The sequence below is a fragment of the Magnolia sinica genome, chromosome 13, assembly GCF_029962835.1.
Source record: "Magnolia sinica isolate HGM2019 chromosome 13, MsV1, whole genome shotgun sequence".
In the NCBI taxonomy this organism is placed as follows: domain Eukaryota; kingdom Viridiplantae; phylum Streptophyta; class Magnoliopsida; order Magnoliales; family Magnoliaceae; genus Magnolia; species Magnolia sinica.
In genome coordinates, this window is record NC_080585.1 from 1,526,079 (window position 1) to 1,547,703 (window position 21,625).

General features: G+C 38.4%; 1 non-coding gene across 1 annotated transcript; it reads right to left on the minus strand.

Annotated features, from left to right (window-relative positions):
- Positions 1-246: 246 nt before the first annotated feature.
- On the minus strand, positions 247-353 carry LOC131224473 (small nucleolar RNA R71). Its single transcript, XR_009160954.1, has one exon. It is a non-coding gene; the product is annotated as a small nucleolar RNA R71 (small nucleolar RNA).
- Between the last annotated feature and the right edge of the window lie 21,272 nt (positions 354-21,625).

The following is a 21,625-nucleotide window of genomic DNA, read 5'->3' on the forward strand; positions in this document are numbered from 1 at the left end:
ATTCCTAAATTTCATGGCTTAGATTCTGAAAGCCCCTACTTGCACCTCAAGGACTTTGAGGAAGTAATTGCAACATTACAAGTAAACAATGACAATAAGGATGTACTTAAGCTTAGGTTATTTTCATTTTCTCTAAAGGATCGGGCCAAAGCATGGCTCAACTCTCTAAGACCTAATACCATCACTTCATGGCAAGCCTTAAGTAGAGAGTTTTTGAAAAAGTTCTTTCCCAAGTACAAAACAAATGCACTAAAACAAGAAATCATGTCATTCTCCCAAAAGGGGAATGAACTATTTTTTCAAGCTTGGGAGCGCTTCAAAGACATTCTAATTACTTGTCCACATCATGGTTATGAACCATGGCACGTGATTGATGCTTTTCGAAAGGGGCTCACCATGGATACCCGTCAGTTCATAGATATGATGTGTGGTAGAACCTTTCTTGACAAAGATCATAATGAGGCTTGGGATTCTCTAGATATGTTGGCATAGAATGCTCAGACATGGGATGTCTTTGTTAAATCAGACCAAACTAGACCCATTCCTAGAGAGAAAGCGGGAATGTATGTCCTAAGAGAGGAAGACGACTTTAATGCAAAATTCGCTGCATTGGCTAGAAAGGTCGAAGCCTTGGAAATTAGGAAGGTTGATATGGTTAAAGCAAACACTTCCTTAGGTAATTTTTGTAGCATTTGTGATGGTACAGACTATGACATAAAGGATTGTCCAATAATCTCAGTTGTACAAAATATCACGCATGAGCATGATCAAGCAAATGCTATAAATAATTATCAAAGGTCAGTTATGCAACCATTGGGAAACACGTACAATCCAAATTGGCGTAACCATCCTAATCTTAGTTGGAGGAATGGACCACAAATTAATGTGCCCAATGCACCTCAAATGCCTCCACAAAATAACTTATTTGAGGCACCTAACAATGCACCATATGTGCCCCCACCAAAGCGATCATCTGTGGAGGATGCATTGACTACATTCATGAACTCTCAAGCTCAAATGAATCAGTCTCTAATCCAATCAAATCAGGAATTAAAGACAGCTGTGGCTAGGATTGAGACTCAACTAAATGCTAGGAAAAAAGGCACCCTTCCTTCTCAACCTATGCCAAACCCTCGAAACACACATTTCATTGGAAACTCAAATCCAAGTGAGCTACATCATGAACAAGCTAAGGCCATCATTACCTTGAGAAGTAGAAAAGAGGTCGATAACAAGATAATGCAACCGGTAGAAATACTGGAGGATGAGCCACTGTCTCAAGAAAACGATGAACCGGCTATGGTTTAAGAGCCGCAACAGCAAAAGGATAAAGAGATTAAGTCATATGAGCCTCCAGTTCCGTTCCCATCTAGACTTCGAAATCCAACTGTCCCCATGAAATCTCAAGAGGTGTTGGATGTGCTCCAAAAGGTTACTGTCAATATTCCTCTACTTGATGCCATTAGACAAATTCCATCATATGCTAAATATCTCAAGGACTTGTGCACTATAAAGAGGAAATTAAATGTGTACAAAAAGGCCTTCCTTACTGAGAAAGTGAGCGCTATCATTCAACAAAGGATTGTACCCAAATACAAAGACCCGGGAAGTCCTACTATTTCTTGTATTATTGAAAATTTCGAAATTGAGCATGCTTTGCTAGATTTGGATGCAAGTGTCAACTTAGTGCCTTATTCAGTTTACAAACAAATGGGGTTAGGCGAGCTTAAACCAACCATGATTATACTCCAACTCGCTGACCGTTCTATTAAGGTACCAAGGGGAATTTTAGAGGACGTGGTAGTCCAAGTAAAGAAATTCTACTTCCCCGTGGATTTTATTGTACTAGACACTGAACCATGTGTAAATGCTAGCGCTCAAGTTCTCATCATTTTAGGCCGCCCATTCCTAGCAACTTCAAATGCAATCATAAATTGCAGGAATGAAATGATGAACTTGTCTTTTGGTAACATGACTCCAGAGCTAAATATTTTCAATCTATATAAGCAGCCCATTGATAATAATGAGATCCATGAGTTGAATTTCATGGACTGCTTGATAGAAGAAGAGGAATTAGAACCTAGTCTGACTAAGGAATTGATTCAAGTCATTGGAGACTTGAAAAATTCTGATTTAGAAAAAGTGCTTGCTGAAATTTCTGATGATAATGAGAGCACTACCACCCAGGACATTGGTATGTACCAATGGAGACCACGCACTCAAATCATATCTATCGAGGACTTGCGACCTCTGCCATCACCAACCAATGATCCAAAGCTTGATTTAAAACCACTACCAAATGAGCTTAAGTATGTATACTTAGGTGAAAATAAAACTTATCTTGTAGTGATCTCTTCATTTTTAAAGAATGATCAAGAGATTAAATTGTTGAAAGTTCTAAGGGACCACAAAGGAGCCTTGGGCTGGACCATTTCTGACATTAAAGGTATAAGCCCTTCCATATGCACCCATCGGATCTACCTCGATGATGACCCCAAACCAATTAGACAACCTCAAAGGCGTTTCAATCCAAACATGATGGAAGTTGTAAAAAATGAGGTGATCAAATTATTGGATGTGGGAATCATCTACCCAATATCCGATAGTGTTTGGTTGAGTCCAACTCAAGTAGTCCCAAAGAAATCTGGAATAACTATTGTGTAGAATTCTAATAATGAACTCATACCAACACGTGTCACCACTGGTTGGCGTGTTTGTATTGACTGTAGAAAATTGAACCAAGTCACAAAGAAGGATCATTTCCCTCTACCATTCATTGATCAAGTTTTAGAGAGGATAGCAAGTCACTCCTTTTATAGTTTTCTTGATGGATATTCTGGATATAACCAAATAGAGATAGCCCTGGAAGACCAAGAGAAAACCACGTTCACTTGTCCATTTGGCACGTTTGCTTTCAAACGGATGCCATTTGGATTGTGTAATGCCCCAGCAACTTTCCAACGGTGTATGTTAAGTATTTTTTCAAATATGGTTGGAAAGTTTCTTGAGGTTTTCATGGAGGACTTCTCTATATTTGGGAGTAGTTTTGAGGAATGCCTCAACAATTTATCTCTTGTCTTGTCTAGGTGTGAAGAGAAACACCTTGTCTTAAATTGGGAGAAATGTCATTTCATGGTTCAAAATGGAATTGTTTTGGGCCATGTTATCTCCAAAAATGGAATCGAAGTAGATCGCTCAAAACTCGACATTATAGCTAATCTACCTATCCCCCGAACTGTTAGAAATATTAGATCACTTATAGGGCATGCTGGTTTTTATACAAGATTCATCAAGGACTTTAGTGTCATTACTAGACCCTTGACTAATCTTCTTCAAAAGAATGTTCCGTTTAAGTGGACAGATGAGTGTGCAAGTGCCTTTAATAAAATTAAATCATCCTTTACCACTGCACCTATCATGCGTCCACCAGATTGGACACTTTCTTTTGAACTAATGTGCGATGCAAGTGATTATGCCATAGAGGCTGTTTTGGGCCAAAGGAAAGATAAACGGCCCTACGTTATTCACTATGCGAGTAAAACTCTAAACTCGGCCCAAGTGAACTACTCAACAACTGAAAAAGAGTTACTTGCAATAGTTTTTTCTTTGGATAAATTTAGGTCCTACTTACTGGGATCCAAAGTAGTAATTTTCACGGACCACTCGGCTTTGAAATATTTGTTATTTAAGAAGGATGCAAAGCCAAGACTTTTGAGATGGATCCTCCTACTCCAAGAATTTGACTTAGAGATAAAAGATAAGAAAGGAGTAGAAAACGTAGTGGCCGATCACCTTTCTAGATTGTTGTTAGATGATTCCACTGAGGAGATACATATCCAGGACACTTTCCCTGATGAACAATTATTTGTAATCTCTAAATTGCCTTGGTATGCGGATATAGTGAACTATCTTGTAACAGGAAAAATGCCATATCATTGGAAGTCACAAGATAGGAAGCGTTTTGAAACCGAGGTTAGGAACTTCTTCTAGGATGACCCGTATTTATATAAATATGAGACTAATCAAATTTTTAGACGTTGTGTCCCAGAGGATGAAGTTCGAAGTGTTATTTCTTTTTGTCACATGGAAGCATGTGGTGGCTATTTTTCTCCTAAGAAACTACTGCAAAAATCCTACAATGTGGTTTTTACTGGCCCACCATGTTTAAAGACACCCATGCTTTCTTTGTTGCTTGTGATAGATGTCAAAGGTTAGGAAGAGTCTCCCGGCGCAACATGATGCCTTTATCCCCAATTTTACCATTGGAGATTTTTGATTGTTGGGGTATTGATTTTATGGGTCCATTTCCATCTTCTTTTGGATTTCTTTATATATTGGTTAGTGTAGACCATGTCTCAAAGTAAATTGAGGCAGTTCCAAGTAGGACCAATGACAACAAAGTGGTCATACGATTCCTCAAGAAAAATATTTTTGCTAGATTTGGAACTCCAAAGGCTATCATTAGTGATGGCGGGTCTCACTTTTGCAATAGAACATTTGAGGCTTTGATGAAGAAATATGGCATCAAGCATAAAGTGAGCACCCCATACCACCCACAAACGAGTGGGCAAGCTGAGATTTCTAATCGAAAAATCAAACACATTTTAGAGAAAACTATAAGGCCAGATAGGAAGGATTGGTCCCTCAAACTATCCGACGCTTTATGGGCTTATAGGACTGCTTATAAGACCCCGATTGGAATGTCTCCATATAAATTGATGTATGGGAAGGCTTGTCACTTGCCTGTGGAATTGGAACATAGAGCCTACTAGGCATTAAAGAAATTAAACTTTAATATGGATCAAGTAAGTGGACAAAGAAAATTAGAGTTAAATGAATTAGAGGAGTTGAGGAGAGACTCCTATGAAAATTCTAAAATCTACAAAGAGAGGATCGAAGCTTTTCATGACAAAAATGTCCTAAGGAAGAATTTTGAACCTCAGCAAAAGGTCCTATTATACAATTCCCGTCTCCAGTTCTTTCCGAAAAAGTTAAGATCAAGATGGATAGGTCCCTTCATTGTGAAGAATGTTTATACTCATGGGGCTATTGAAATTGAGAATCCACGTAATGGCAATGTGTACAAGATTAATGGTCAGAGATTGAAGCCTTATGTGGAAAACTTTCATTTGGGAGAGGAGTCCGTCCCTCTTCGTGAGCCAGAATATTCACAATGATGCTCCTGGTCTGACGGAACATTTGTGTAGGATTTGTATCATATTCAATTTTTTTAGTGTTACATAGCAGGCGAGTTTTTCATGGCAGGTACTATCCACCCTTTCTTTTATTTTTATTGTTCTCTGCATTACATTATTATTACATTGGGGACAATGTAGATTTTAGGTTGGGGGGTGTGGATAGTCATCCATGTAAATTTTTATTTTTATTTTTTGGGTTTCAGTTTATTTTATTATTATTTTTATTATTTTTAGGTTTTAGTTAGGTTTAAGTTTATTTTTATTTTTAGGTTTATGAAAAAAAAAATTTCAACATTTTGAAAATAATATTTTTTTATACAAGAATGTGAACATGATATTTTGCGAATTCCAAAGGCAAATTTAATACTTAGTCTAGGTTGATAGTAGTCATAAATCTGACAATTGAAAATTATAAACTTGAGTTCAATTATCTAATCACTAGTTTAAAGTGAGTTGTAATTTGATGTACTGAATTCACAATACACCCTAGCTAACTAAGTGAGGAATATGATATGTGAACTAGAATGACAACTTTTGATTCAAACAAGGTTGAATGAACTAGTACCATTGATATATGTTTAAAAGAAAAAATATTAAAGGAAAAAAAAAAGTGATGGAAAAAGGAAATTTTTATTATAGAGCATGAATGCAATGACCATAACAATCGTGTCAGTAATCCGGAGTAAGGATACCTAAGTATCCATTACTGTTACCATTACAAGTACGATACCTTAGGTTATGAAGCAAACTCGATGGGAATCTTCATCTAAGGGTGGTCTATAATAATAAGGATATGATGATAAAAGAAGAAATGTCATAAAAAAATGAGATAACTAGAGATTTCATATTCTTGGGATGATTGAAAAGAGTCAGAATAGAGAACATGCATATTTCTCAAAGTTAGACTAGTGTCACAGAGCGCCTAAGGATATTGGATCATAATTATTCTAAATTTTGATTAGGTTTCTGAACTCAATGATGTAATGGATTAGGAAATTGAGATTCTAACTTCAAACTTAGAGTAAGTATTGTTTTGTTTTGAAATTCATATGATGAATGGAGGCATAATTGTATAAATTTCTGAGTGTTGAACTGTTTTTCATGTTTTCAATGTTTGTGGGTAACATTTCTGGAAACCCTCACGAGACTATAACTCCTCCACTAGGAGAAACCTAGGGGTTTAAAGGCTTGTTGCATATGCTAAATGCAATCGAGATTACTTGCGAAAGGGGTGTAGTTAGAATTTTGTTTTCATTTTAATTTTGTTTATAGAATTATTTCTTATTCTTATTCTTATTTTTCTTCGCTTATTTTGCTCGGGACCAGCAAAATGCTGGTTACAATCATGAAATGGTTAACTCCTTTTGGGTCTAATATATATATATATATATATATATATATATATAGAGAGAGAGAGAGAGAGAGAGAGAGAGAGAGAGAGAGAGAGAGAGAGAGAGAGAGAGAGAGAGAGAGAGAGAGAGAGAGAGATGCTTTCGTACTCTGGGAGGCTGTAATGGATGATAGGCATTCAGTCTCTGGGAGGGTGTAACGGATTATAGGCATTCAGTTAGAAATTACTGAGAAATTGCACACTTGGCATACAAGTAATTCAAACTAAACTATCCAAATTATGGGTACCACTATAGATGTGTAATGAGTAAAAAAATTAGGCTAATACAGTTACATAACCAAGAAATAGTTGGACATTTGTTGAATGATTATTAATGAAAAATATATTTTAATTAAAAAAAGTGTCCATGAATAAGAGATTACGTTGTTCAATGAATTTAATTTTCAAACCGTAGCACTGTAATAGTGGGTTCTGCAGTTTACTCACGGCACGTGTACCATCTACTTTTGCTTGTGTAACAAACATCACACACAGCCAGAGTATCAAATAAATCTTTTAGAATTAATGTATTTCTTTTACTTTTTTTAATGTGTGTAGAATTTACCGACTTCTTTTCATATAGTTTATAGCCACTTAAAGTCAAGGATCTGTGAAAAATGGTTCGATCAAACCACCCAATTAAATGACCATGTGATGTTACACCTAAAAATTAAACAGATAGTAAAACTATCATATGAGTCATCTATTGTTTCTCTATCTTTAGCATATTCTTGTGTGTAGCCCTACATTTCCCTTTGGCTCTCTTTCCTCTCCAAATACCTCTTTCTTTCTCTTACAAGCCCCTCCTAACTCCACATACATTGCACTTGCCATGTCACCTAGTTATTCTTTAAAATAAATCTCATTTCTTATATTTAATTTAAAGTCGACGAAAGAAATACCTTGTTCCAACATGCATGACAAGACTCACAATATCTCTCATCATATTAAAGGAGTTGATTGCTTGACTTCCAAAGTGCATTTGTTTTCCATTTTAAATGTTTAAACAGAGATATGGTTGTATTCAAATTGGACCACTAATTTACCATCCAATTAGTGGAAAAGATTAGCCCACTATAAAAATTACCTTATGTGGAAATCAGCCCAATTCACTTGCCAAGTAGGCCATACCTGTATTTTTATTATTTGAGCGGCTATATATTGTTTTCTATGGTATGGACTACGTGATGAGTGGATTAGGCCAATTTTCTGCATTATTAATCCTCGTGGTGTGGTCTAACCTTTTGGAAGGGTTGGATGTTGTGCATATTTCAATGAGTGGAGCTTGTCCGCTGGTTGGATGGCAATTGATTTATCAAGATGTTGGACCTGAGCATCATCATTTATATCTTTTATAGTAATAAATCACCTTTCGATGCGCTTCGGAGGCTACAAAAGGTAAAGACGATGTGAATATTAAATGGTAGGGAGTTAAAAGAATAGAAATGGGAAAAACATGGAGCTTGCTCATCAGTGCATATGGGTGCAGCTCTATACCCCACCAAATATGCCTGTGTGCTAGATGGATGTGAGATCAAATCAATTCATCAGGTGGGTCCTGCCGAGAAGATGTCCTGGCCCAAAATTCAATCCACTCCATTGATCAGGTGGGGTGCAGTTTATGAACAGATTTGAAAGGTAGAAACAATTGGTATTTTTTTTTTTTCAACAGCAGAGTTCTTGGGTTTGGAGCCCATCTTACCTGTGAAACAAACAAAAATATATGATTAAAAAAAAACAAAACAAAGTGGCCCTTGTGATGAGTGGAACAACCTGATTTTTTGGCTGGGAATTTCAACAGTGGGGCCCACATGATGGATGTTTTGGATCACTTACATGTGTGCTACTTGGCACATGTTGTGGCATGTAAATGGGTTAGCCTTACAGACCAGTGTGGGATTAGCAAAACTCAGAAGAACACATAAACTAACCCCTCTCTCTCTCTCTCTCTCTCTCTCTCTCTCTCTCTCTCTCTCTCTGGGTTTCAACCGTTCAAATCACTAGTTTAAAAAGTGGGATACTGTCCACCATTGATTGCATTTGAGAGTGGGACACTCGACTTTCTGATATTGCTACAACATACAACTCAATCATCCACCCATTTGTACGTATTTGCATTACGGGTTCCATGAAAATTGGTTCTATGTCTTTGCATGGAACACATTACTCTTATGTTTAAATTGCTTTAAAGCATGAAACGGAAGCTATGAATGCAGACTAGAGAATGAACGGGACTAGAGAATGAACGGCAAGGATCTGTTGCTAAGCGTTATCTTGGTCATCAAGCACTCAGTCTTGGCCAAGCATGCATATTCGAGATCTGGACCATACAGATCAGGGGCCTACCTTATGTAGGCCACGCACCAAAAAATACTCGTTTCACTGTTGGATGTTGGATTTTTTTTTTCTATTTAGTTGGCCTACTTGATTCAACAGTGTGGATTGGATCTATTATCGTTTGGCAATTGAATTTTATATATGGACAAAGCTGTGGGCTCCACTGCATTGTGATTAGTTAAGCAAAGAAAATAAGGGTGGAAACTCCACTACCGTGTTGACCGTCTACATAGTTTCTATGACATTTGCATGAAGTTTTTGATGCGCCTATGTCCTCTGCCACCATGAAGTTCCTGTAGGTGAAAGATCTGCGGGGCCCAGTACTGCAATGTCCTTGTCGAGCTCACATTAGGGCAGGAGTCTTAAGATGGGGCAGATCCAAACTCAAGTGGGCCATGCGACGGGAAACAGTAATGATGGAAATGCTCACCGTTGAAACCTTTCTAGGGCTCATCATGATGTTTAAATGTCATCCAAACCATTGATAAGGTTATTCCAACTGGGCCGATCTGAAGACCCAATATTCCTGAGCCAAATTAACCTTTTGTGGCCCCACAAAGGTTTCAATGGTGGTATTTCCATCTTACTATTTTCTGTTGTGTGGGTCCACTTTTCTTTTTTTTTTCAAGAGTGTGGGTCCACTTGAGTCTGGGATTTCGCTCATCTTTGGGATCTACCCTAATGTAAGCTCGCAAGGTGGAGCCAAGGAGAAGATATGTTGTTTATGATATAATCGTGCCCAAGCCCTAGTAAGGCCAACGAACAAATGGTCTATAGATCTTGCACATCTGTACTAGGTGGATGTAAGATATGGTATAGATACATTCCTAGCACAGTTGGACCTAAAGAAAGCTAAACAGAAGTGAAAGTAGTACGTTATATCTAGGCCTAGTCTTACCTAGGGCATGATGTAACTGGGACTCATGTGTCCGGTTTGGAGAAATTCAATCTGAAGTGTGAACCATAAATCAGTCATAATTAACTTTTGATCCATGTATTATTATGGGTCACACGACCAACCAATCTTTATGTAGCAGGCCATCCAGGATCAACCCACTCACATGGCGAATTGCATCCATTTCACAAGAAAATGTGCATTTTAGAATTTTAAATTTTTATCCTTTTAAATTTTAGAAGTAACTGGTGAATTAAAGGTTTTAATAACTTAAAGAAGACCTATCTGGCAAGCACAAGTGCCTATAATAAATGTAGATATTATCTTTGGCCTCATATACTTCCTGGACCTTCAAAGATTGGCTGAGGCCGCATGCGTCCACTCCACCAAATGTGCTAATAGCACACATGTAAGAGGGATCCAAGTTGTCCATCAGGGGGTGTTTGGCGCATGGGTTGAAAGGGGATTAGGTGGGAGTGGATTTTAATATCCTATGGATCATTGCAACGTCCTATTTGGGACCCGGTTGTGAAGCCTCTTCTTAGAATCCGTGCGGGATTTCTGCATTCCTACTTTGGTTGGTGTTATGTGGACCCCACCATGATATATGTGTTTTATCCATGCTGTCCATCCATTTTGAAATATAACTTTAGGTTTGATCCCAAAAATGAGGTAGACATAAAACTCAGGTGGACCACACCATGGAAAACAGTAGTGATTGAATTCCACCATTAAAAACCTCCCAGGGCAAACTGTAATAGTTATTTGACATCTAACCGGTTGATTAGGTCATAAAGACTTGGATGAAGGGAAAAATATATATCAGCTTGATCCAAAACTTTTGTGGCCCCCAAAAAGTTTTTAATGGTGGCCGTTCAATCAACACTGTGTGGTCCCCTTGAGATTTGGATCAAACTCATTTTTGGGTTCTTACCATAAAATGATCTAAAAGAATGGGTGAACGACACGGATGAAACACATACATCATGGTGGGGCCCACAGAGCACCAACCGGTTGTGGTAGGGTGATTTGCCAATCCGTTTCTATCCCAGGCGTCCAAGCCACGGGATTAAACAACAATCCCTGACACTAAGTAATTATTATATTTTCCTAATTCCATCCCACTTAAACCCATGTAATCCCATGCACCAAACACCCCCTCAGATAAGTTGCACACGTGTGGATTCCCTGGCCAATCCACCTATCAGGTGGGCCAAAGTTTAAACAGAAAACTTGGCAAAGCTTTTGTTTTTTAAATGATGCGCCTGTTTCCAGCTAACACGGTAGACTAGGCTACGTAATCGAACTGACCATTCCGACCTCATGATGAACGGCATGGATCTTGCATTTTGTGCCAAGGTGGTACGTGGGGCGGCATGTAGATGATATAATTATACACACGTGTGTCTTGGTAAACCTCTTCAGGTGGATGCTACAGAAAAGCTACATGCTCCTTGGCTTCGCGCAGAAATTGAGATGCTTGAGTCTAATGAATATCATTAAGCCGGTTGCACTGCGGATTTCACCTGGGGTCCACAGTAGTATGCGCATGGCATCCTACCTGTACATCTAGATTGCCTTACTATGAATTATTCATTATTTTCTTTGGTGTGGCCCACTTAATGATTGAATAAGCCTGATTTTTGGGGCATCTCATTATCATCATGTGGCTCACGTAATGTGCAGGTTGGATGTCATACACACAACATGGTGGGCCATAGATAGGCAATGTAATATAAGCAGGTGTATAATTTCTACACAAGTGAATAACTTGTAGAAATATTATTCTAACTTTCTAATGACTTGGAGTACTGAAATTGGCCTGCTAATGATATAAAAAAGAGTTGGCATATGGTAGAAGAGAATGTGATCTACTTCTAAGCATGCTTGGTTTAATATAAATGGTTAAATCATATCTTGAATAAAGATATAAAGATTATTGGTACATGTTTTTGCCCATTCTTAACGCTCATTGCAACTTATGCATCTAGATTCCTACTCTATGTAGCTAAGGAGTTTTTGAACTATGTCGAATTTCAGAAAACTACTTGTTATCACATAACTTCCCTTATGATAGAAGAATTAATCTTTTTATAGCAATCCTTGTAGATTATTTATTAGCCAATATTACCTATAGTATACTTCCTAATTACGTTAAATTTTTTTTACCATATCAAACTATTAGAAAAGATGATAGATTAAAGCACCATATCAACATAAAAACTTTAAAAAAAAGAAAAACAGGAATTTAAATATTGAATAATCGATTATTATTTTATTGAGAATAACTTTAAATTTATATAAGAAGAATGGCCTCAAAAGGAGAAATTTATAATTAATTACAAGCTATTCTCTCCATGATAAAATCTTGACTAAAAAGGATAAAAAAAATATAAGGAGAATGAAATCTATCCTAATATGGGAGAGAAATTATCATTTTTCTCAATATAAACTCGTTCAAACAAGCGTAGACATTTTCTCTTATAAACCACACGTGGATGTCTATTACCATCATATCTCATACTATCATAAACATATCATTTTATTACCATCATATCTCATACTATCATAAACATATCATTTTACATATGGCTTGAAGACTCATTATTATAAGGTTCACTATATCTCCATGATGGATCAATTCATTAAAAGCTTTGATTTTATAAAATCAGAGGGATGATATTTTGAAATGAATTGTTTAATAAAAATAATTACAAAAGCAAGTTTGGCCAACAATGTTATCAATCATTCCAATTTCTCGTATGAGATTAAAGCCATTAGGATGGTAGATTTTTTGTTGAGAATCATCATCCTTGAAGGAAACTTGATTGACCACTTCACTCACTGTGATCCACTTAAAAGGCTCACATGTTGGTAAATTAAAACAATCAATGAAATCTTCACTAGTGCCCAAATCCTTACAAATCTGGGGACAAGTGTAAGAAGCATAGGAAGACCATGCGCAGTGGCCTATAGATAAGCTACCTTGACTCGGTGTACATGTTGGCCCACTGATAAATTATTCCAACTTATCTTTTGGCGATGACAATGTTTTAAGTCCATGAAGAACTGAGCATGTTAGGCCTCATAATATATTTTATATAGGATTTGTCCTGTTTCTTTCCCTAAGGATACATGGACCTCATAAGTCTCGCATCTATAACTAGAGAAAAAAAGAAGTATCAATAGATAAAAGATATACTTCAATAGACTAGAATGGCGTACATTCCAACAATGTCATGCGAGAAATGCCGAGATGAGGTGATTTGTGGCTCGTGTGTTACTATTCCACATTTATGTGAGATCCCAACCACTCATCAGGTGGTGCCTACTATTGGAATTCCCTAGTCCGAAGAACAGTCTAGTCCGTTCATCAAGTGCTCACATTCTTGTGAGAAAAATGATGATTGCAAAAAAAAAAAAAAAAAAAACAAGAGGAAGAAGGAGAAGAAGGAGAAGAAAACACTCCTTGGAAAGCCATTAGTGTTTGTGCAAGGAATTACCTTGATCGTCCACACCTTACACATTTCAGGAAACCGTTTCAATGGCACTCAGTTTTCACATGTGTTGGTGAGGAGACCAAGACCGTAAACACAAAGGTAGGAAGAAGTTGAACACATTACAACTTTTTCCTTACTCAAAAGTCTCACACAGTTAAGAGTTTCATGGCTATTCAAATTGGTATAGATAGTAACACAGCATTAGCGTAACCATTCTAAACCAATCTTTAACAATCACACATATAGTAGAGCCCACTGGTATACTCATCATAGAAAACCAATCATACGATCTAGCCCCATGATTACGTGGAGAGCCCACAAATAGAGGTCCTACGAAAAGTTCTATATTCATCATACATGTGTGGCCCAATGGAGAGTGAATACTACTAGGTTTCGGAGTAGATGATCTAGACGTGCCACTCTTGGGTCTCACGCACCTATGCCACTTTGGCACATATGCCTTCAATGCAAAAGGAGATTCCATTAAGTCATCTCTCCTGAAAATGTGAGATATCATTGCCTTTATCCAATACCTTAAAAATAAATAAATGCATAAATAAATAAAGATTTATATAATAATAAACTAATTAATTAAATTAAAGAACTATTTAAATAATAAATACATAAAAATAAATAAAAGCACTGTGTTAAACAATCATATCAGTAAAATAAAAAGATGCCTAAACTATGCTTATTTTTAGAATCTTTAAAGAGGTATTATACAATGCTCCGCTTGTGCAAGTATATATTACCACTCGGGTTTTTGGTTAATTGATATGGGGCATGTGGATCATTGATCCAAACCGTTTATAACATGGGCCCACTAGAAATCCACAGATAGAAGAATATATAAATAAATAAATAAATAAAATCCTCAACCATTGAATAGACGCTCACAAAGAAACGGTTAAGAAGGAAATGTTCAACAATAAGAGGCCAAATATTCTGGAGCAAGGATCTACCAATCCAGGGGATTTTTTAATCCATGAGCCATCGAAGGTGGGCCCCACTAATTCCCAACATCACCTTCTGCCCTTGCATTGTATAATATCTCATCTTTTAAAATATATGTAAAAGTCAGGGAAGATGATGCTTACGCTCTTTGAGTACATTGCTAAGCTCAGGTTTCTCATCTTATTTTGAAAGCAAGATTCCAAAATGTGAAATGAAAGCTCCAAATATAAAACATCAATAAATACACACACATACAACCAATTTTGAATATTATAATATAAAAGAAGTTTGTGTGCTATATATATACCAAGAATTAGTGTACCCTAGCCTCCGATGGTACATGGGTGGTACCCTTAATAAGCATTTCAAAAATGGGGTTTGAAATTTCATTTCAAAATCCATTTTATGGTTTAGGGTTTAGAGTTCAAGGTTTGGTCACCATTAATATAATGAACCACAAACTATCAATCAATGCTAACTTCTCAATGCATTAATAAATTTTAAGAGAAAAGTACAAGGATTTTTCTTCACTTTCCATTCTCAACAGTTATACGACTTTTATAGATTTTATAAGAGTTCAAAAATGGAATTAGTTTCATCTCTTTACATCATTATTACATCTGATCATTGAATTTATCTCAATCTCTAATAGATATACAATATATGATCCTAACATGCATACTTTCTATCTGTGGGAATTCCTGATAAGCATTTTAAAAAATAAAAAATAAAAAATCCATCCTTTCTAATTTTATTTTCTTTGGTATGGTAGGGTTTCGAACCTGAGATGCCAATGTTAAAAGGCACTCTATCTATACTAATGCATTTCGATGTTGATTTTAAATTTAGAGTTCAGGGTTTAGGGCTTGGCTCACTGTCGAGCTTTAGGCATTCATCTAAAACTAGTAAACTCTATCTACCACTAAGGCATTTCGATGCTTGTTTTAAATTTAGGGTTTAGGTCTTTGCTAACCATCAAGGTTTAGGCATTTGTCTACAACAAGCAAACTCTATCCACCACCGAGGCATTTCAGTGACTGTTTTAAATTTAGGGTTCAGGGCTTAGGGCTTGGCTAACCGTTAAGGTTTAGACATTCATTTTAAAAAAATAAAAATAGCTAACTCTATCTACCACGAAGGCATTTCTATGTCTGTTTTAAATTTAGGATTTAGGGTTTAAGGCTTAGCTAACCATCATGGTTTAGACATTCGTCTAAAACTTGCAAGTATCTGTCTGATACATCACAATACAAGGCCATATCAATGGTAAATTTATGTGGTTGCACCACCCAATCAAATAGTGTTTGACTTTGGTAGGTCAGTGATTCTAACCACATCATACACAATACAATACCCATTACACTAATTTAAAACCTTGCACACCATCAATGAACCACAAGCAATTGGTGCATATCAACTTCTCCATATAGACTATTCACACAAAGTCACAAATATTATAATATGTTCACAAATGGACAGATTGAAGAGTTGGAAAGTGACCACAAAAATAATAATGCACATTGACATAGACAACTGTGTAAACCCAACATGACCTAATTATCAAATTAAAGCATAAGCAAGTTGTAGATCACTTTATTAATACCCGGTGCCGGTGCGTCACCCGTCAGCATGTGGGGCCCATGTGTCTGACATCGGCCGCCTTGTCGTCTTCCCCGTCGATAAAAAAAATGGATTGCATATGACACCAGACACAATCCCTAGTTTCAAGACCTTTAATTTGGATTTATTTAACCTAATCCCATGTATTATTTTAATTAATCTGTAGATGGCCATAGCAGGTTATGATTTCATCCTCTAATGTTGGTCCTTAGCCCATGATATGTGGGGGTGGGATACATGCCAGCACACTTCTTTTTTGTGCTAGCTGCTCGATCTGAGCCGTTCATTACACTCAGCCTACCCTGTCATTTATGTGGGGATAAAATTCAAGTTGGTTGAATTGTCCAATGGGCCTCACAAGTAAATTGTATGTGCTCACTGGCCATTTTACTCGACCATCCATTCCTTTCCAACACATATAGCCCACCTGATTATTAGATTAGCCTGAATTACGGAGAAAAACATCTACCTAATAGATGAGTGGCTGGGATCATGCACGTGTACCACGATGGCATATGGGAGCAGAGTATCACAAAGTGCAGCAGCGCGAGTCACTAGCGGGATTCGAGGGTGTTGTATCAAGGGTTTGAGGGGTTGTATATTGGAGAATTCTACGAGCGATTCGCGCGGGTAGAAAATCAGAGAGGTGAATTGCAGCTTGTTTGACATACGGCACCTGTATACTATATTTGCACAAATTAATGGCTGTGATCGACTACAAACATGCTCTGATTCATAAATCAGGTTAACCGACTGACCAGGTGGATCACGATTATATGACTTAAATGGATGGATAGAAAGAGATCTATACATTTACGTAACACACCTGATGAGCGGACGACCTCGATTTTTGGATAGGGCATGTTTACAGTGCGCCCCACTGGTCAATGGCCCGGATCTTCCACACGTGTGCCAATTTGCACGTGTGACACGGTTCATCTCTTCAGTCACTCCTAGATTAGTGTTATTTCCCAATCGGATTGCGTACTGAGTAAACTCAGTTAGGCCCCACCTTGAATGTATGTGGTCTATCCAAGCCGTCCATCCGATTTTTCATCTAATTTAATGGGTTGAGCCCAAAATTGAAGCATATCCAAAGATCAAGGTGATCATACCACTGGAAACAGTAGGGATAATGATTTCCACCGTTGAAACCTTTCTAGGCCCCTCATTGATGTTTATTTGTCATCCAACCTATTCATAATATCATAAAGACATGGATAAAGGGAAAAAAAATATATAAGATTGATCCAAAACTTCTGTGGCCCTCAAGAATTCTTCAACGGGAGACGTTCAATTCAACTCTTTCCTGTGGTGTGGTCCATTTGAACATTGGATATGACTCATTTTTGGTTTTAAGCCCTAAACTTATCTGTTAAAATGGATGGACGGAGCGGATAAATTATAAAAATCATGATGGACCTCGAAGAGTTTACTCAGTACGTGAGTTACTCACTACGCAATCCGCTTCTTGTTAGCTCGACCAAAAAGGGAATCGGCTTTGAATCCTTAACCGTTGAAACATTAGAAACTCGAAGCAGACGTTGGAGCTTACGTGGGTCCCACAAAAAGAACAAGGGAGATGGGAGGACGCGATCGCCACAAGGGCAAGGCAACACATGCGTTCACGTGAAGGGCAAGCCACGTGGATGGCAGTCACGTGAAGCAATCTCCAGGTGGATCGGGGCCGATGTGCTATAGTCCACTAAAGCCATTCCCTCGATCTTGCAGTGGGCCCATGTCCATGTGATGGTGTTGGGCCAGTGGGGCCCAGTACATGAATGGCAACGAAAAGCCACGTGATATGTTCTTTTTTCCCCCTCTTCTCTTTCAAGCAACGCTAAGAATAGTTATGGGATCAACCTGATTGGACCATATGATCAAATGGTCCAAGATGGATTATTTATATATGTGGACCCAACCCATGTTTAGGTGGACCAATGTGCACGTGTTTGGATCATTTAATGTGAAGAAAGTTGAGGAGTGGGGAATCACATGAGCGGCTGAGTGCGCCGTCGCTTACTTTCAGAAAGATAGGCATTAAGATAAGCATGAATAATCATTCTCATCGTAAGCATGTACCTTACTCTTGTGGCCACATGTGTACGCCGCACGTGTAGGGGTGGCAATAGGTCGGGTAGGACCGGAGGCTAACTGTCTGACTCACTTCTTTTACGGGTCTAGGCCAAGTTAAATGGATAGTAGGTCAGTTTGGGTTAGAAAATGTGACACGTTTAAGTAAATGGGTCAGGGTCGGGTTGAACCCTAGTCAACGTGATCTCTCCATATCTCTGTCAATGGGAACGGTGGCAATGGGCCAGCTAACCTTCTCGATCCGATGAGCTCGACCCAGCTGCAGGCTGGGCTCGAACCTTTTATCTATGGCCCGATCAATTTTTGGCGGGCTTGGTCTCAAACGGCTTGGCCCAGCCCAGCTTGACCCAACTTTATATGTTCATGTGTTATGTCGGGAAACGGATTGGCTACTCCCCCTACCGCCAGCTCTGTGGGCCCCACCATGATGTATGTGTTTCATCCATTCTGTTCATCCATTTTTACAGATCCTTTTATGTCTTGATCCCAAAAATGAGAGGGATATAAATATCACCACACCACATGAAAACAATAGTGATTGGATATCCACCATTAAAATCCTCCTAAGGCCCACTATAATGTTTATTGGAAATCCAATCTGTTGATTAGGTAATACAGGCCCAGATGAAGAGAAAAAACAAAGATCAGCTTGATCCAAAGCTTTTATGGCCCCCAAAATGTTTTTAATGGTCGAACCTCATTCAACACTGTTTCCTGTAATGTGGTCCACTTGAGATTTTGATAAACCTCATTTTTGGACTCGTACTGTAAAATTATCTCTAAAAATAGATGGATGGCATGGATGAAACACATACATCATGGTGGGGCCCACTTAGCACCGACCATCAGCCATTGGCTGGTGTCAGGGGGAGTAGCCAATCCGTTTCCGTTATGTCCTAGAAATATGCAATTCAAATTCAGTTAGGCAGCTCATCCATCATCCTGTTCGTTTCTTTGTGTGTGGGGCCCACTTGATCAATAGATGGATTTGGAAGATTCAAGCTTTCAGACTGGGCGGATCAGGTTAGGTCAGAGCTAAGCTCATCCAATTTTTTCTGGCCCAAGCTTGGGCATGTTATGCTAGGCCAATGGGGCTTAGGTTGGGCTCGGGCCTTGGGTCCCCCAAACCCAGACCATTGCCACCCTAATCAAAGGTTGGGTCATATGACTGGACCTGACTCGACCCAAAATCCATACCACAAGAAACAGTCGTGAGTGAATCCCCATCATTAAAAAATTTCATGGACTTCACTGGAATGTTTATTTACCCATCCAACCTGTTGATAAGGTTACAAACACCTGGATGAAGAGATCACACAAATATCATCTTGATCCAAAACTTTTGTAGCCCACAAAAAGATTTTAATAGTTAATCACCAGTGTTTCATGTACTATGGTACACCTGAGATTTGAAACTGCTTCATTTTTTGGATCTTGCTCTAAAATGAGCTTTCAATATGGATGGAAGTAATAGTTAAATACATCACAGTGGGTGCCACAGTCAGGGGTCCTACCAACATTGGTGGATCCGGGGTCTCACCTAATCTGCTCCCAATTAAATTAGGTTTTTCCCCAGCCGATGAGCTGGACCAATCAAATCTCACCAAGTCAGGGCCTCACCGAACTCGGTATTTTCCCGGCCTAATCGAATCTGGTTCCAGAAATTGGTTGCTTTAGTTAAAGTGGGCATGAAATCAGTTTTACTATAAAGGAGAATAATTGAGGAGAGTATATGTACTCTGATTGCATATGATACTTGATACACATGGTATATATGAACTCAAATTAACCTATTAAAATGTGGAGCCCAGTGTCACTGAATTACAATCCAAAATTCAGATTGGGTTAGCAATCCTGACCTGTGACTCGTGGACACTTCTTTGATGAGATAAGACCATTGGAATTTTTCATTTTCAACCTTCCAGTAAATGCCACCAATCTAATATATAAGCTTCTTCTTTTCTTTTCTTTTTCCTTTTTTAAATCACCATGCATAATACCCGATAAATGAGTCAGATCTATGATGATTGTGTCATAGGCACGAATTTCTATCACATGTGTCACCCACCCATGTGGAGGGATGTTTACCGGATTCACGAGAGCATTTTACCCCATTTGTAAACAGAAGCGATCTATAACATCCAATTGAAAATTGCGCACGTGTGACCAATCTGGGCTAATCATCATACCAGTAAATGTCAAGGTAAGGCACTCATTGGGTGAGCCGCAAAATTTTCTTTTCATTTTAGTCCCTCTGAATATATATTTTTAGGGTCCTGTGGATGGCCGATCGCGCTCAAGCGAGACAATTAATTGGTTTTGGATTTCGGGTCGAGTCAGGTCCAGTCATACGACCCAACCATCGATTAGGGGTGGCAATGGTCTGGGTTTGGGGGACCCAAGGGGCGAGCCCAACCCAAGCTGGACGCGGATTGGATACTGACAGGTTGAGTAGCGAGTCAGCTACTGAAGTGACGTCACCAAGTTATGTGGGCCCCAACTATGATGTAAGTATTGTATCCACACCGTCCATCCATTTTGAGATATCATTTTAGGGCATGAGGCAAAGAATAAGTCAGATAAAAATCTGTAGTAGACCCCACCATAGAAAACAGTGGGGAGAGGGATTCCCACCGTTGAAACTATCCTAAGGCCCACCATAATGTTTATTTGAAATCCAACCCGTTCAAAAGTTAAAAAAGACATGAAAGAAGGTAAAACACAAATATCAGCTTGATCTAAAACTTTTGTGGCCTTTGGAAGTTTTTAATGGTGGGTGTCACTGTCCCCACTGTATTCTGTGCTGGGATCCACTGGAGCTTTGGATTTAACTCGTTCTTTGGATCTTGCCCTAAAATTATCTCTCCAAATGGATGGAAGGCGTGGATACAAAACATACATCATGGTGGGGCCCACGGAACATGGTGACGTCACTTCAGTAGCGAGTCTTGCTACTCAACCTGTCAGTAGCTAATCCGCGCCCCATTTTAAGTAGTTACGTAGACTATTAAAACTATCTGTTAGTAGGCTGCGTTTGGGCCCCACCATGATGTATGGTCCCTGTCCAATCTGGCCATTAGGTGAGACCCTTCAAATCCACGCTTTAAAAAAATTAAATAGAGGTAGATCATCATAGCAGTGGGAATAGTTGCAATACACACCATTAAAAAATTTGAGACTGCTTGGGGCCACAGTCTTCTGTATCATCTAAATTCTTGGAATCTCAGATTATGGACGGATTGGATTCTCTGAAAACATTATAAAAGACCCCATACACTATGTTGTATGTTAAGCTTAATCTACAAATGTTATGGAGGCGTTGCAAAGGCAGACAGAGAGAGAGCTGCACGGGGCTAAGGAGTGACACGCGTCAGAAATGTGTGCATATCCTGGCCATCCGTAATGGGTACACTGCCAAAATATCTTTCTACCAAAAATTCAAGCAGTAAACTAGTCAAGTGGGCCCTACAGTAAAATTAAAAAATTAAAAAATTAAGCCACTAGAGATTTGGATCAAACTGATATTTGTTTTCGCCTCTGAGTCCAGGTTTGTGTGACCATATCAACAGGCCAAATCTTTTGTGGCCTACAAAAATTTTTTAATGATCAATCACCTGAGATTGGATCTGCTTCATTT